The 15,497-nt window shown below is 37.3% G+C and overlaps 1 protein-coding gene and 1 long non-coding RNA gene across 2 annotated transcripts in view; one reads left to right on the top strand and one right to left on the bottom strand.

The window, feature by feature from the left end:
* Nucleotides 1-15,497, top strand: part of SKAP1 (src kinase associated phosphoprotein 1) — a 308,582-nt gene that overhangs the window by 127,629 nt on the left and 165,456 nt on the right. The gene's annotated exons all lie outside the window — the stretch shown is intronic.
* Nucleotides 1,195-13,656, bottom strand: LOC110256020. The gene is made up of 2 exons (XR_002337150.1): nt 13,304-13,656; nt 1,195-10,449 (listed from the first exon to the last, which is right to left on the bottom strand). It is a non-coding gene; the product is annotated as an uncharacterized LOC110256020 (long non-coding RNA).

Below are 15,497 nucleotides of genomic sequence, written 5' to 3'. Positions count from 1 at the left end.
TTTCCAGTATGAGTCTTTTTTCTTTATTCAGCCTTGTCAACAGATGAATGCCCATGAACATCCATCTGAGTGTAGAGTCAAGGATCATCTTTCAAGGTGGCTCCAAGGGGCTGGCATCTTTCTCTCCTGCATGAGCAGTTGGACCTCAATTTGTCATGGCCAGGATGTGACTGTCAGTCCTACCCACAGTCTCGGGGCTGGGCACCTGCTACATATTGGATGTGGTGAGAAGTAAAATAAAGGGTCAGATTGAGATTTTTCCCACTATAAAGCTGCTAATGGAGATAGGATCTGTTTGCAAATAAGCATGGTACAAAAGAGACAGTCATAGGTACCATAAGGAGATGGGGTACTAGTTTTAGGAAAGTTAAGAAAAGGGAGAGCTGGGAGTTCCCATCGTGGCGCAGTGGTTAACGAATCCGACTAGGAACCATGAGGTTGCGGGTTCGGTCCCTGCCCTTGCTCAGTGGGTTAACGATCCGGCGTTGCCGTGAGCTGTGGTGTAGGTTGCAGACGCGGCTCGGATCCTGCGTTGCTGTGGCTCTGGCGTAGGCCAGTGGCTACAGCTCCGATTCAACCCCTAGCCTGGGAACCTCCATATGCCGCGGGAGCGGCCCAAAGAAATAGCAAAAAGACAAAAAAAAAAAAAAAAAAAAGAAAAGGGAGAGCTGGTTTCTAGCTGATAGTTTAGCTGATAGCTCATCTCAGTGTGATGGCCTGTTTCTTTTAAAGATGAAAATCTTTTTTTAATTATTTGAGTTTGGAATCTAATCATATATAAACACAAAGTATTTTTTGACGTGGCTTAACTCATGCTGAATTTTCTGTGATACAACTACTGAGTAGACCGAAAGAATATTATCCCTTTCTTTGATCAAAGCTTTTCTGAACACCATTGTTCACCATTTCAGATTACTTGCCAGGGGTATTATCATATATGGAATGAGTTGCCATGATATAACATGCGTATTAATCTGCATTTATAACTATGCCATTCCTTTATGTACATACACGTCTGTATATAGATTATGTATGTCTGTATGTATATTATGTTTATATACAACCTCATCTTAAATGTCAAATACAAAGGGTGGCCTCTGTTATGTGAACATTTTTTTGAGGTTTCGTTTATTTCTCTTTTTTTTGCTTTTTTTTTTTCTTTTTTTTTTTTTTTTTTTTTTTTTTTTTTTTTTGCTTTTTGGGGCCACACTTGCAGCATGCAGAGGTTCCCAGGCTAGAGACCCAACCAGAGCCACAGCTGCCAGCCTACGCCGCAGCCACAGCAACATGGGATTCAAGCCACATCTGCAACCCACACCACAGCTCACGGCAATGCTGGACCCTTAACCCATAGAGCAAGGCCAGGGATCGAACCCGCAACCTCATGGTTCCTAGTCAGATTCGTTAACCACTGTGCCACGACGGGAACTCCTTGAGGTTTATTTTCAAATGAATAGCAGATGGAATATCTGTCAGTTGCTTTGACTGTTCTTCATTCATTTATCATTGGGGACCTGTGGTGTGCTAGACCTTAGACCAGGTTGCTGGGGACAGAGATGAAACTGGCAAAATCTCTTCCCACATGGAGCTTCCATTTTACTAGGGGAGATATATAGCATGATGTCAGGCCATGATGAATGCTCTGAAACAAAACCAAACCAAAAAGACCAGAGGACACAGAGAACAAAAGTGACTAGAAAAGGGTGGCAGTGGTATTCTTTGAGGTAGTGCTCAGAGGGGACCACTGAGCAGAGACCTGAATGAAGTGAGATCAAACTGGGCAGGGATCTGAAGGAGGAGCATTCCAGGCAGAAGGAGCAGCAGGTGCAAAGGCTTTGAGATAGAAACCATCTTGAAGAGTTCAAATAATTAAGAAACCTGCATGGCTAGGGCCAAATGAGTGAGAAGTGAGGTCGAAGAGGCAGAAGGAACTAAATCCTGGAGGGCTTTTTAAGTCATAGTAAGGTATTTGGATTTTATTTTGCACATCATGGAAAACAACTAGTGAGTTCCAACTGGAGATTTGCATGGTCTAAATTATAAAACTAAAAGATTTCTCTAATTACTCTTTGTAGAATTGACGATAAGGGACCTAGGAGTGGAAGAAGGGAGAGACCAGAGTGAGCTGTACTAGGATGGGAAAAAAAGATTAGAAGTTAAGCTCCATGTCTATGTGTGAAGTTAAGCTTTTCTAATGTTAATGGATTAGTGGTAGTATACGTATATAATTTATACATAAATGTCAATATTTTTGTGTCTAATAAAAAATTTACATGCTTGTAATGAGCAGTCAGTTTCAAAAAGTTTAAGAACCACTGTTTTAAATGAGCAATGATGGTGACTGTTGTTGGCTTCCGACATCTTTTCTTTAGAAATATAATCATCATTTTTTGTGCACTTTTATTCCTTTTCTTATCACTATATAGCAGTGGGTCTTCTTGCCATAAAAATGAGCATGCACAGGCAAGCACACACACACACATTTGCATATAATTTCAGAGCATTCACAGATACCACATTAAGCATCTCAACTGTAGAGGATCATTTCACAGTACCCTCCCACCCTAGGGATATAACATTTTCCTTTTTTTTTCTGAACATTTTACTCCAGCATTTCTATCCCTGCTTGTGTCAATTCTAAAATTAGTATATGAGGCCACATTTTTAATTTACCCCTCAAGTCTAGTATTCTGACCTGCAAGTGAGCACAGTTCCTTTTAGTTATATTTTGCTGCCCATGACACATTTTTGACCATGAACTATCTATCCAGAGCTTCAGAATAATGCCAAATCCATTATTTCTGTCACAGCACGAGTACCCAATTTTCTATTTCCTGGAGTGTTGCCTAATATATCAATATTAGCATATATTGATAAAGGTCCTTGTGATAGTGAAACAAAAATTAGAAGCAACATTTTTATAAATAAATGAGGTGACTTTTAACTTGGATCCCAGCCATCCAGCTATATGTTGCTTTTATCAAGGAAGTTCTGTGACACTCTTCTGTACTTTTTTGGTTATACCTCAAGCCCTTGGGCAGCAGTAGGAGTAGAAATCAGGCATTTTTTCAAGTATGCCTCAAGTTCTCTCCCAAGGAGAAGTAGATTTGACCTGCCCCCTCTAGAAACTCTACTTAATGGCCCAGCATCGTGGCAACCTTCCAGCTTATTTTGTAATGTCTGTGCAATCCTAGTTATACTTGACATCATAAAAAGTTAATCTTTTAAAGATTTGCCTCTGTGCACACTGTGATAATTTCCTCCTTAGAAAGTTTGTCCGCATCCTTTTTTTTTTTTTTTTTTCTTTTCCTGTTTGCTGAGGTCTTTGGTTTCAAAATGTAAAAAAAAAAAAGCGAATTGCTGAGAGTGAAACTCAGATGCTGATCTACCATGGTGATCAGGTGAAGGATTCTTTTTCTTTCAGTGTTGTTTAATTTTTTGTAAGAGAGGACATAAGTAGCTCCAGCAAAAAGAACAGGTGATTCGACTTCATAGGTGTGTTTTTTCCAGACCTTTTGTCCCCTTCCACTCGTAATGCCTGTTAACTTTTGGAGTGATTGTGACATAAAGGAAAATTGACTGTCATTTCCTTTCTGAGAGAACATGATGTCCCTGAATATAAACTATGACATAAAGAAGTAAAAATAATCTCTTCTTTGTTTATTCTTTGCTGTTTAACTTTTTGCAGTTCATCTTAATTTTTTAATTGTCTAAGACAAGATAATGAAAACTGCAGTTTCAGTTTATTTTTATTATTTAAATAAGTTGTAGATACAAATCCATATATATTCAATTTATATAGTTTCTGTTAACTCTTAGTTTTGCTTTTAAATCACATATTTAATTTTTTTAGTGTATTCCATGATTTAAACTTTCTTATAAGATCTTTGAGATTTATTGCACTAAACTTAGTGGACATCTCCTGCCGCCCCCCGCCCCAAATACACACACATTCTCTTTAAAGAAGACAATGCCCCATAGTTTAAATTGATCATACTAACTCTATTGATATTGCCTGTGCCCGCTTTATAACCTGAAGTTTGTAAATTATTAGAAGAGAGTCAGATTCATAATAGATTGATGCTAATAAGTCAGATAATTTCAGAATCTTGTGGGAACTTTCTAGTTTCCACTCTTTTATCTCCTCAGAAGACTTTTTCATGAAAGACAGGGATTAGTGAGGACTTTCTAATGCAGAGTCAGTCTTTAGTTTTTTTGTTTAAAAATGACACTTTGAACATGTAGTGCATAATGCATTTGAAGGTCTGTTGCCAAGCAGCTTGAAACCTACAGGGCATTGTTGAATTTGAAGGAATAGTGGGTTCAGGGAAGGGGCCAAAAGAAAACTTGAGAAAAATAGAGTAAGACTGAAAGTGTTTTATGATAATTAGGATAAAAATTAGTTATCAGAACTTCACGGGTCAGCTTCTGTTCACACATTTAGCTTTCACCTTGCAAAGAAAGGGATGTATCAGGTAATTAGGTCAAATCAATGATTATATATCTTTAACTCAAGTGGAAGGGACTGTAATTGTGATGAAATTTGTCTGAAGGGGAACGCATGGGGAATCTTGTCAAAGGTCATGAGTTCAAAGGGGAAATTAAGTTCAAGGTTCGGTTCCTATTCACACATCCCTACCAATAGTGCATAATAAGAAACCAGTATTTCTCTAAACAAGTTATTTTATCATTTTGAAATAAGCAAAATCTTTCTCATTCATATCCCTTCAGGGTTGTAGAATTAAATAAGTTATACCCCCTTAATAGGGCATTTTCTCCTGACATGGACAGAAAGAATACCTCTAGTATTATATTTCCTTGCTTGTTGTGATACCTTTCTGCTTTGTTGCTGATCATACACAAGCCGTCCAGCTGCATGGAGTGCAAACAAGCAGGCCATCTCCAAGAGATCACGTGGCCACGTGGCCCCGCATGCAAATTCCTGACTTGTTTACAATAAAATATTTTAATATTTAACAACAAAACATTTTAAGTTTAGGATTAGAGGCAATGGGAAGACAGCTAAGAAAGTTATTTGGGGCCCCCTTTCTCTCTCTCCTTCTCTCACTCTTTCTCTCTCTCTTCCTGAATTCAGTTTCCCCTTAAACTTGACAAAGTGGAACCAAAATTCACCCTTGTCTTGGTTATTCTTCTGAAACAAAGGGTCTATTCTCCCTGTTAATGCATGTAGAACTTCCATTAAGGTTGACCGTAAGCTCTTGCATGAGATGAAAAAAGAAAAAGCTCTCAAATCTTTTCTTTACCATGGTTTAATTTTAAAAGGACAAACAATAAGAACATAGTTTCACATGGTGGTAAAGAAACCCTGGCTGAAGAGACACAGCCTTTAAGATCCAGTGGCCTTTAAACATTCTGGATTCCATGTGCAACCCCAATACACTAAATTAGTTAAGACTGTTTTAGTAAGTGCTTTAAGAAAGAGAAATATATGCAGTGAAATAAGTATATAATTGCTTAAAGCAAATCAAGAAAGTTCTTGCAGATATTTTCAAAATGTTTTTCATCCAGTCAGGTATTACACTTACAGTTCATCAAGTGACACTATTACTGACTGGAAACCAAGAAGCATAAATGGTAAGAAGAAAAAACTAGCCAATCTGTTTTCTCTATTCTATAGCAGTACTAAGTGCATGGATGGACCTGCAACCACAGGTGCACCAGGGCTCCAACAGACTGAGCTAATGACTGAAACAGTATTCTCATGTTAAATATGATTCATGTGACAGAATACAGAATTATTTCAGATATAAGCACAAGTAACCAAACCCCAGATGCTTGTGTCCTCCTTAGATTTTCATAGTTGTAGACTCTTGCTACAAAACAGGACAGGGAAGTGTTTGATCAAAGCCTACCCATATATTTGCTAATGAATTTCATTATGTTTATCATGTCCAATGCTTGGATGGGCTTATTATCATGGGATATCTTCTTGAATAAGTCTATCTTTTTCATGTCCAAATGTATGTGATTTCAGTCTGTAAACTCTAAGATACTTGCCAAGTTTTAACAGAAAAATAATCTCTGACAGATCGTGATTGATAAACTATTTGGGGATAAACTGTTTTGGAATAAACAGGTCCGTGAGTGAAGAACATTCTAGGAGATAGTAACTCACTTGACTGAATGGTTTTGGGAAGGAGGGATAAAGGGCCAAGCAAGGCAATTTACACTTTGGTTAAACTCTAGCAACCAAAATTTCCACCCTGGTAAAATTTAGAAGTTCAAGGAACAACACTGCCATGATACTAATGACCTTTGAGGGCATATAGAGTTCAGAGTTCATTTGCTGTTTACAACATCCTCTGCTGCTCCACTTCTTACCCTTCCCCCTTCCAAAAAAGGCAATTATTTAGGACATTGTGACATTCGGCCTGGCTAATTTTTATACCAAAATAGAGTGTAAAATATAGCAGTTAAGTATTAGTAATGGATAGAACTAGGGAAGGGTGCCCGATGTAGGGAGAGGGTATCTCCTGAGCAGTTCAAAGTTCATTCTTTGTTCGCATATAATGAAAAGTCTTCAGTTATCAGGTATTTAAACCCAAATCAGCAGTTCCATATCCGTAACCTGAGCTGAGTGTTCCTCCATCTAATGGCCATGCTGCTGTCGTTTGCAGTGAGTTGGGTGACATTCGATTTGTACTCCGAGACGGGAACAGATGGGCTTTCATTGTGAGGCTCCGCCTGTATGCAAATGTGAACCGAGTTTCACCCGATCCCGGGGCCTGACCTGACCGTGCACATGCATTTACTCAACGTGGCTCAGCCTGGGGGGCGGCGAAGGGGGAATAAAAAATGGCAATCGGATAGTACCAGCGGCAGGTCAAGTTTACCATCCGTCTTTCAGCGGGACTGAGATGGCAACACAGTTATTTAGTTTCAGTGTTGATGTGCGTTGCAATAAACTCCATCATTTCACCTGTTTATGAACCCAGCCTCGTATGAGATCTCTGTGAAATCAAACAAAGCTGGCAATCAACTCTCTTGTTTCCAGCAGAATGGGGGATTATGGACCTTTTTTTAAGCATCTTTATTTTTTTCCCCAGCCTCACATATATAAATCAATATTTTTTCTCCAGCCCTTTTTATTTCTTACATTGAATGTATTAATTTCTTATTTGGAGGAAAAATACATTTTCCCCAAATGCTTTTTGTTTCAAATTAAGAAATATGATCATTAATGTCAGAATAAACAACCAGCATTTTAGATGTCGATTAACTGTTTTGCATATACACAGCAATGTACAGTACCTAATAAATCTTACAATTAAATGTGCAGCCCTTCATTAGAGTGAAAATATGAACAGCTGTAATCATACACATTCTATTGACAAAGAAAAATTTGGTTTCAATTGTAATTTTTCACACTGGGAAAGAATGAGAGATGGATTGAAACATGACTGTTTCTGTAACTGTGGGCTTTTTTTTTTTCACATGTACAGAAGGACAACAAACCAGTGTCTCTGACTTCAGGGTCTAACAGCAGTGATTTGCCTCAATTTTCTTCTCTCATGAAAGTAAATTTCTCTTGGGAAACATATAAGCCCTTGGCTAGAAAACCCATAGGACAGACACCCCCAAACTGTAACAAATAATGAATTGATGCATTTCTTCAGTACATCTGTTCTTTAAGGGGTTCTGTTAACTGATGTCTGAAACTGGCATAAAAGAAAGAGTTGCTAAGAATATAGTGAAAGTTGATGCATGCAGCAAAAACTGCTTCTGGCAACAAAAGACACTGCTTCTGGTAGCACCTACATACTGCTCAGAATGGAAAAGGGGTCTTTCAAAGTTGTATTTCTGCAAATGCAGACAAAACCAAGGCAGGCCTCCCTCAAAAAAAAAGGTGCCAAATTGTCTCTGCAGAGTATTCCTCTCCACCATCCCTTATTCCAGCCCTCACCCCAGGGTGCAAGGCCAACATATCACGACAGCATTTTCAAGCAGTTCTAAAGTGTTAGGCTTGAAATAATTCCAAATAGAAATAAATGATCAGGACTAGGACTAGCATTTGTCTGCTAGGCACCTAGTAGTAGCTGACAGAGATAATAAAGAATAAAGTGTGACAGTATGCCATGACAGTATGGCAGGTATTAAAAAATGTCATACTCCTTCCCTTGGCTATTGAAAATTGATTTGCTTATCTCACTTGGTCTCTAAATAAGTAGATGTATTTCCATCTATTTGGAATATATGTGGATGGCATACATGTGAACCTATGTGTCTATATACATACCGACATGTACATATATATTTACGTCTATGTATACAGATCCTGCCTTATACAAACAAGGATTTATATGAATGCAGGATTTTATGTCCACATAAACTTTTGCTCATGGTTGAATTATTATAGGTCACCTTAAGTTAAGGATATCATTTGTTCCCTTAGAAAATTTGTTTGAGAGTTGTCAACGCAGTGCTTACAAGAGAACTCAAAACATTTATTTGCTTAAGAAGCAGGGGACTCACATGTTCTAAGTTTAACAAGAGGCTTAACAAAGTTATATTCTGGCATGAATAAGATACTGCAGGGTTTTTTTTAATATAGTGAAAAAAGAAAATTAAAACCTGTACAATATGAATATTGTAACCAAGTTATTAGAACCACCACCTAATGGTCATTTGCATTAGTAAAATGATTTAACTGCTAAATTATCTAAAATAATCTTGAGAGTTGGAAATCAGTAGTTTATTTTTTTTAATGTCATCTTGAATGCAATAGCATGAATTGGGAAGAAATGCTTGTTTGTTTGTTTGTTTTAAAGCACTTGAGAGGGAAAAAGCTCAGGCATCATAACTTATCCCTGATCAGAGCATTCAGGTATCTAGAAAATTACGCTCTTTGTGGCTTTACAAAATCTGTGAAAGTTCACTTTTCTCAAATGTTCATGTCACAGAGTACCTGCAAACAAGGAGATACTGAGCTCAAATAAATAATAATGGTAATAGCAAACATTTATGTGGCTCTTATTACGTACCAAAGACTCTCGTAAGTACTTTACATGTATTAACTCATTTAATCCTGACAAAAATTCCATGAGGAATAGGTCCTATTTTTATCTCCATTTTACAGATGAAGAAAATGAAACTTGCTCAAATAGCTTTTTCTCGAAAGAGAAAATGGAAAATGTAAGAAATTAGGACTCAGACTTTTGGCAAGACCTTCCATGAAATAGGACGAATGGTTTGTCTCTCTGTGCTATTTTATCTGTAGAAAATTATGATATGTTCTGTAAAAATCACATTTATGAAATACGGACCTTGTTTCTAAGCAGCAAGAAGTAAATATGCACTATTTCTACAACTTTTAAAGCTCTGCAGTGTTAGAGATCACTGTTCTTCATCCATGCTATGGTGTGGGACATCTAAGGAAGTGCTTCAAAGTCCTCATGAAAACTTCCTGTGGGGAAGAAACCAGAAAACCAGAAAGAAACCAGAACCAGAAAATCTAAACCCCTTTCCTCCTCCAAATGTAGGTTCCAGTTTGAGTGAGAAAAAGTGAAAGAAACTAGGCAGGAAAAAGTGAAGAGAAATTAGGCGGGACACCCAAGTCTTTTTTTTCTACTCTTTCTGAAGACCAGTTTGCATTGTGTCATGTTGTACCAAGGTCTGTGTTGTGATCCATTCAGTTCATAATGAAAATAATGGTATTTATAGGTCATAATTATCCCTTGGATCCTAGTCCGCCTCCAACACTCAGCAAAGGTGTACACATGGTTGGTTTGCGAGAAGGGGAGGGGGGAGCCACCTTGTGGCTGGAAGATGACCCAGCAGCCTCCAGGACCCTTGCTCTGCTTTGAGTAGAAACGAAGGGAGATGAGGGTAGAAGCAGAAGATAAATCAGAAATATCAATCACTAAATATTTGTGGAAAGTAGTAAGGGATATAAATAGAATCTATAACTACAATAATAGTGAAGCAGTAGTTGTAAATATACATTATCCTCTTTAATATGACATCGAGTAGATTAAGAACTGAGAAATTATTAAGACCCCCACAAAAAAAAAATTGGAAGAAAGAATGAAAACATTTAAGTTAAAATTATGTTCATTTTGTAATTCAATAAAGAAATCCCAGAGACATATTTTTAAATTTAATGTTGTTTTCTAAAGCACAGAAAAAGCCCCACAGACATCTGTTTGCATACATTGTGTGTCAGGCAACATCAGATTTGAATGGAATTTATCTAAATTTTATATGCATGGCTTGATGTAAATTGAAATAAATTGTACAGCATACTCTGCGTGGACATATTGGTTTTTCCATCACTGCTTGAACTTTTAACCCCAGGGCCTGAGCCGGTCACACGTTGACCTGTCTGAACTCTGCTGGTAGATCCAAGTGTGGAAGGCTGACCTTGCCTCCATGGCAACCATAAAGTAGGGTCCATGACTCTTCTCTCCCTTTCTCTCTCTTTTCTCCACACTCCAAACAAAACAAAACAAAACAAAACAAATTAGTATATTCTAGCACAGCCAGTCAGTGTAATCTCGGAATAGTTTTGCCAAAGTGCATTTTGCCCCTAACCCAAGCTCTAAGCAAAGCTTTTTCAGCTTGCTTGTCAAGATGTTAATGAAAGTTTGAAATGAAAGCCTTTATAAAAGTTAATGGAAAAGACCCCTTCCTGGGACACATTCAGTCGGCTTGTCTACTATTATAATAAAATATACTTCACACACTCGTTTATTAAGTAATGTCATTATAGGTATGTTATACATGCAGATGAAAATTATTCTTGAGTGGGGATCTCAGGATAAAAAAAATACTTAGATTAGATTTTACCAATGCTCACTGTATTCACATTAGATCTAACATTTTCCAGTATCATAGAGCTAATGTATCTGAAAGAAGTAAGCATTAAGGAAGGATCTATAGTTCATTTCTCAATTGTGGGTTGTAGTCTCCACTTTAATTAAGAGACTTTTATACTTCTGATAATGTATTAATTTTGATGACTTATCTTTAAATCCATGTGTTAAGAAATTATTATTGTCACAAGCTTGGTGGTAGTTTAAAGGTGTTATGTATTCATCACTAAAGTTAAAAATCTGTTCATAGAATGTATTTATGGCTATTCATTTATTAGTGCAAGAAGAATTTGTTGACTGCCTACTATGTAAATAACTTCAGCTAAGAACTGTGGGGTGATATAAAAAAAAATGGGTACCTGGTCTTAAAGAATTCCAGTTTTGTTGCAAGATAGAATGACCTACTTCAAAAGAGAAAAACTAGAGAACAGTTAGACAGCAGTAACAAGTATAATTGTTTAAAATTGTATACCAGCTGACAAGGAAACATGACATAAGGGAGTGACCATTTGGGAGTGGATTTAAGGAAGATAGTCTTCCAATGAACAAAGCCCCAAAAAAGGTGGTCGCCCAGGAATAGTAAACAAACATTCTACTAGGTTTCAGAGGTTTCACAGAATAAGGAAAACCTGGGATGGTGCTGGTTATATACAAGCATTAAAAAGGAGAAGTGACAAGAGAAAATGGGCTGTGTTCTATAGGAAATAACAAATATCCTTGAATGCTCAGGGATTAATCTGCTATCCTTCAAATCCTGGGGTCCGTGTGTATGCCTGAGTGATTCGCTGAAGTTTTTGCAGCAAATATTTTTAAAAGAACAGACTTGTTAATGTTAAGTTGTAAGCAATTTATATTGTCCTTTTAAGAAAGCATAAAGAATCTTAATTTCTAGACATTTTAATGTAGAACTCTGAAAATCTCAAATATTCCACAACTTGCCTTTAAGTAACCTTAGGTAACAGGATTGATAGGAGGCAAGTCTGATGAAACTGAAGTTCTCATTTAGAGTGGCTTAGAGGTAATTAAAAAAAAATCGCAGAAATGTTTTTTCTTTATTCAGCAATGTGGAAGAATTTTAAAGACAGCATAGTGTAGGCAAGGAGAATCAGGAAATACTTCCAGTCTGCCTTTCCATTTCTTTAAAGAGACCTTATGAAGTCACGCTATCTCTGTGCACCAGAGTTTCTTCGTGTGTGATTAAGAATCATAGCTAATATATTTACTAAATTTTTACTTTCTACCAGCCATTAATGTCTAAGCACTTTCTCTTAATTCTCACAAAAACCCTAACAGGTAAGTACCATTATTGTCCTCAGTTTACAGGTCAAGAAACTGAGGCATACTATCTTTCCAGGATCATATCCAAGTAGTCTAGCTTTAGACCTTACGTGCTTCATCCACTGCACTAGGCATCAGAAAACTTTTTCTGTAAAGGACCAGATACTAAGTGTCATAAGATCATACAGTTTCTAGAGTAACAACTGTGCCAGGATAGTACAAAAGCAGCTAGAATACCATGCAAATAAACAAGTGTGGCTCGTTCTAGTGGCTGTATGGCACTAGAACGTTTTTATAGATTCTGAAAATTGAATTCCATATAATTGTCATGTCATAAAATATTATTTTTTATTTTCCTCCAGGCATTAAAAAAAATTTTTTTTTTAATTCTAATCCTACAGGCCCTACAAAAACAGAAGGTAGGTGGGATTTAGCCCCTGGGTCATAGTTTGCCAACCTCTACCCTGTGCTAGGCTGCCTCTCAACGTAAAGGATAAGGAGTTGAGCTGGATGATCTCTAAAATTACGACTGTTCAAAAGATGTTAAAAATTCAGTGACTTTCTAACTCCAAAAGTAGAGTGATCATTTTAGATTCAATACTGTGTACTTAAATAATTGAAAGAAAGCTGCCTGGGAAAACAAGCCTGCCTATCCCTTTTCTTTGGGGGAAAAACAAACAAAAAAACCTCACTGTATCTAAACTACCTCAGAAGGATGAAGGATTATCTTCATTTAATTGATATCTTGAGAAACAGATTTCATTATCTCCTTTTACAAGTTATTTTACATTAATTGCTGTTCCCATCAGGATTGTAGTCCTAATATCTAGTCTGAGTCCCGTATGATGCAGTGGAAGCCCACTTGCTCTACTTTTTAGAAATAACACTGAACTTGTCTTTCTCTTCTCTGTAATTCTACACTACCTCCCACAACTTCTACATCACTGTCCGCAGCTGACGGTAAGAACCTCCCATCCTTTTCCCAGGCATTTTTTCTTTACTTACGTAGTTCGTTTTCCATTCTCGTAATTATTATTGTAGTGTTTAAAGGAATTCTTTCTAAAATTTCTTTCTTTCTTATTTGATAGAACCAGAAACTGGGCAAGGTAGAAACTTCTTTTCCTTGTCTGTATTTAAAACTTTGATTTTCCAAAAGATGCACATATCAAAATTTTTATAAATGTCATTATTACCTAAAATAAGTGTCTTGCAGGGATCCATATGCTTAACTCATAACTTCTTTAGTATTATGATAGATGGAGCAAATAATCTCTTCCTTTAAAATCAAGGAATGTAGCTGATTGTAAATTTAAAACTCTTTTATTTTTCCTTTTAGCTTTAAAACTCTTAGGCATTCCAGAGTTTACTTCTGTTTCCTTAGCACCTGTTGATGAAGGAAATTACACATAAAATCAAATATATAATGATGTTTCTACATCCTCAATTACAACCTTAGCATTCAGATTCCTGAATAGGCTCCTGAGCTTTATGCCTTACGGCTTCCCAAACATTGACAATTTATTTCATAGAGAGCAAGAAAATATCCTCTTATTATCTAATAACCTTGTACATGTCCTAGGTATGATAAATTCAGAGAACTGCATTTATTCTAAGACATGGTCATTTTTCCCAAGCCTGGCTTTCACAGACATTTTGTCACAAAACTTTTTAGCACCTATAGAGCTTTTCAAAATAAGATGGTTGCAGAGCCACAAAATTGGAGGTACAAAAGGAAAGAAGTCTGCCTCATTTATATGGGTGTTCAGTATGGCCCTGGAGGCCTCACTCAACAATCTTGGTCATAGAGCTATGAGACTAGGTGAAAAAGTGACCAGAGTAAAATGCTGATCTATTTATATTTCTAAGACTCCAGAGTATTATTTGATGGATTACATAGACATTAATGTAAAGACTATTTACAAGTTATTTGAAGGAGTTGAGCTCAAATGTGATATTATCTAGGAAAATATTTAGGAAAGAGAGCCTTAAAAAAAGGGAACATTATGGTAAGAAGGAGAACCCCTTCCATACAAACAGTGTCACAGGGAGGTACCATTGGATGCCCACCCCCCCCCGTAACTTCTTTTTTTGTTGTTTTTTTGTTATTTTAGGGCTGCACCCGCAGCATATGGAGGTTCCCAGGCTAGGGATCAAATTGGAGCTACAGCTGCCCACCTATGCCACAGCCACGGCAACACAGAATCCGAGCCATGTCTGCGACCTACACCACACCTCATGGCAACGCCAGAGCCTTAACCCACTGAGCAAGGCGAACCCACAACCTCATGGCTCCTAGTCAGATTCATTTCTGCTGCACCATGACAGGAACTCCCTTTATTTTATTTTTTTAAAATATTAATTTTATTGGAGTACAGTTGATTTGCAGTGTGGCATTAGTTTCAGGTGTACAGCAAAGTGAGTCAGTCATACATATAAATATATCCATTCTTTTTTCCCATATAGATTATTACAACCCATCGAGTAGATTTTTTTTGTGCTATTCAGTAGGTTCTCGTTAATCATCTGTTTTATATAGTACGATGTCTATGTTATTCCCACCCTCCTAATTCTTCCCTCTCCTCACTGGTTTCACCTTTGGTAACCATAGATTGGTTTTGAAATCTGTGAGCTTATTTCTGTTTTCTAAATAGGTAACTGCTTCGCAAACCAAAAGACAGATTTAAAAGTGCGAGTTGAAATGAATCTCTCACATTTCCTTGCCCCTACTCCTATTGTATTAAAATGTTTATTGCCTTTAAGGAACTTGATTTTGAGAAGAAGCTGTTCAGTGAGTAGGCTCGTCAATGTTTTTCTTTTTTCTTCAGTTTGTACTCGTTGATTTATTTTCTTAGCATTTAAATGATCCTTAACGCCTTAGATTTCAGGTTTTAAATTTGGGCGAATCTATATTTTAAGATAAACTTTGAATTTTATCTTAAAATATAGACTCGCCCAACACATAGTTCAACTTTTTTTCTTTAAATCGCTGTGATTTGACGTCTGTGCACCAGAATTCTGTGTTTACACATCTCTATCCCGTGCTGGACTCTGGCTCCTTGAAAGCCTAGCACCACGCCTGTCCCTGGGTAAGTGCTCCCAGAGTATTTGTTGACCTGAACTGTTGAACCACGTAGTAACCAAGACAATGGATTTTGACGGAAGCTTTAGAGTGTTGTACAGAACCCATGGATTCTTCACATTTTTGATGGAGAGGCCCATCCTAAAGGAATGCTGCAGGTGAACAACTGTAACAAGCCAATTTTGCTGGCTTTCTTGGGCATTCCATATTGCCCGCAATTAGCTGGGCAGCACTGTAGGATAAGGAAGTGGTCAGTCACCTCAGTATATGTGTGTCAAAGAAGTGGTGTGACGGTTGAGCTGTTCACT

The sequence above is a fragment of the Sus scrofa genome, chromosome 12 (assembly GCF_000003025.6).
Source record: "Sus scrofa isolate TJ Tabasco breed Duroc chromosome 12, Sscrofa11.1, whole genome shotgun sequence".
Taxonomy (NCBI): Eukaryota; Metazoa; Chordata; class Mammalia; order Artiodactyla; family Suidae; genus Sus; species Sus scrofa.
The sequence above is the reverse complement of the archived record's forward strand: the minus strand, read 5'-3'. Positions and strand labels throughout refer to the sequence as shown.